Below are 2,821 nucleotides of genomic sequence, written 5' to 3' on the forward strand. Positions count from 1 at the left end.
TCTTCCCTAATGATGCTGCTTCTTTGATCACTCTCTGAAGTATTGGATGTATGAGCTCTTTAGGAAACCATTTTTTATACCTTTCCTCTTCCACTTCTGTTTTCATTCCTATTAGCCTCCCATTTCCCCCTCCTTTCCCCTCCTACTTCCATATAGGGAAAGTATCCCCTATGAAATTAAATGTTTGATATTCCCTTTTTGAGCCAAATCTTATGAGATTAAGATTCACACAATGCTCACCCCCTTCCCTTCTTTCCCTCAATTGTAATAAGTCATTTGACTCTTTATGTGACATAATTTACCCCATTTTACCTTCCCTTTCCTCTTCTTCCAGTACAATTCCTTTTTCAGACTTACTATCTTTTTTATATTATCATAATACAGTGAGAATTATACTTGCAACCTCTAAGATTACCTCTAAAAAGATACATTCTTAATCATTTTGCAAATTTGCACATTGTCTTTGATCAGGGGTCATGCTAATTTTTTCTGTTTCATTCCAATTTAAGTATATGTGCTGCTAAAGACAGCACTAGCTTTTTATTTTTCAAAAGTCATGGAAAGATAGTTTCAAACATTCACCCTTGCAAAACTTATGTCCAAATTTTTTCCTTTCTCTCCACCTTTCTCCTTCTCTAGAAAGCAAGTAATCCAATATAGCTTAAATGTAAGCAATTCTTCTAAACATATTTCCACATTTATCATGCTACACAAGAAAATCAGATCAAAAAGGAAAATTTGAGAAAGAAAAAAATACACAAACAAATAACAGCAACAAAGGCAAAAATACTCTACTGTGATTTACATTTAGTCTCCATAGTCCTCTCTCTTGATGCACATGGCTTGTTCTTTCACAAGTCTATTCAAATTGCCTTGAATGATCTCATTATTGAAACACCAAGTCCATTGCAGTTGATCATCACATAATTTTGTTGTTGTGTACAATGCTGTCTTGGTTCTACTTACTTCACTTAACATTAGTTTATGTAAGTCTTTCTATAATTGTCTGACATTAGCCTGCTCATCATTTCTTACAGAGCAATACAATTCTATTCTATTAGTATAATATTACCTTTTCAGCCTTTCCATAACTGATGGGCTTTCACTCAGTTTCCATTTCCTTGCCATTACAAAAGGGGATGCTGCAAATATTTTTGCACATGTGGGTTCAGTTCCATTTTTATGATCCTTGAGATTCAGATACAGTAGAGACATTGCTGGATCAAAGGATATGCATGGCTTTATATTCATAGTTTTATAGCACTTTGGACATAATTACTAATTATTCCCCAGAATGTTTGGACCAATTCACAACTCTACTAACAGTATTAGTGTCCCTGTTTTCCCACATCACTTCCAATATTTATCATTATTTACAAAAGCACTTTTGTTAAAGTTAAGTATCTAAAAGTAATCCCCATGGAATCAGAATTGATTGTATTTAACATTTAACCTGATTTAATGGGAAACAACTGGAACAATCAGAGAAGGATATCACCTCTGGCCACACTTACTAAATTCATCTAGCAAAGAGGTTCAATGAAGCACTTTACATGTTGGCTACTTTCTTATGATAACTGGATGAGGATATTTCTTTTTTTGGTAAAAGATCAGTGAAACTAGCAATGACTGAATTAGGTTGAAATCTTATCCTTGTTTGAAGCCAATGGAAATCCTTCATAAGGTGGAATTAAGCTAAGTTTGAAACTTCATTATTCTAAAAAAAAACATCTATTGACAGTTTAGTATCTACTATGTGCCAGTTGTATTGTAAGCATTATGGATCATTTATTTCTCCAAAAGTAAAATATAATTTCTTTATTTTCCATGCTCCCTCTCTGTAAAACACAGTGCCAGGAATAACCTAAACTTACAATTTTTCTATCCTCTCACATCTTATGCTCATACTGAGGGAACTCTTTCTCTAGGTTTTTGGAATATCACTGTCTTCTTATCTTGCTTATCTGAATTCTTCCTGTCTACTTTGCTTAATTTTCATTCAGATTATATCTTCTAATCATATTTGTATTACATAATTTTGCTGTGAGACTTCTCTCTATATACTTCTTCATTGGGTGATAAGTTTCCTTGGATTTACAAACCATTTTTAATTATGGTAAATTTATTTAAGTTTATTATTTTAATACACATTGCTTTATGAATCATATTAGAAGAAAAAATCAGAGCAAAAGTGGAAAAAAAAAGAAAATAGCATGTGTTCTGGATGCAGATAACACTTTCTACTCAAAGTCTATTGGGATTGCTTTGGATCACTGAACAACTGAAAAGAACCAAGCCTTGATCATTGCACATTCTTGCTGTTATTGTGTATAATGTATTCCTGGTCCTGCTTATTTTGCTCAGCATTAGTTCATGTATATTTTTCCAGACCTTTCTATGATCAGCTTGTTCATCTTTTTTTTTTTTTTAATAGAACAATAATATTACATTACCTTTATGTACCACATCTTGTTCAACCATTCCACAATTGCTGGGCATCCACTCCTTTTCCAATTCTTTGCTACCACAAAAAGGGCTGCTGCAAACATTTTTGCATATGTGGGTCCTTTCCCCTACTTTATGATTTCCTTGGGATATAGACCCAGTAAGAACACTGTTAGGTTAAAAGATATGCAGAGTTTTATAGTACTTTGGGCATAGTTCCAGATTGCTCCCCAGAATGGTTGGATCATTTCACAACTTCACCAACAATGAATTAGTATCCCACTTTTCCCACATCCTTTCCAACATTCATCATGTTTTCCTGTCATTTTAGCTAATCTGAGAGGTGAAATTGGGAATTCAGAGTTTTAATTTGCAT

The 2,821-nt window shown here is 33.4% G+C and overlaps 1 non-coding gene across 1 annotated transcript; it reads right to left on the minus strand.

Annotated features, from left to right (window-relative positions):
• Positions 1–426: 426 nt before the first annotated feature.
• On the minus strand, positions 427–533 carry LOC127552590 (U6 spliceosomal RNA). The gene has a single exon (XR_007951459.1). It is a non-coding gene; the product is annotated as a U6 spliceosomal RNA (small nuclear RNA).
• Positions 534–2,821: the final 2,288 nt, after the last annotated feature.

This window comes from Antechinus flavipes, chromosome 2 (assembly GCF_016432865.1).
Source record: "Antechinus flavipes isolate AdamAnt ecotype Samford, QLD, Australia chromosome 2, AdamAnt_v2, whole genome shotgun sequence".
Lineage (NCBI taxonomy): Eukaryota > Metazoa > Chordata > Mammalia > Dasyuromorphia > Dasyuridae > Antechinus > Antechinus flavipes.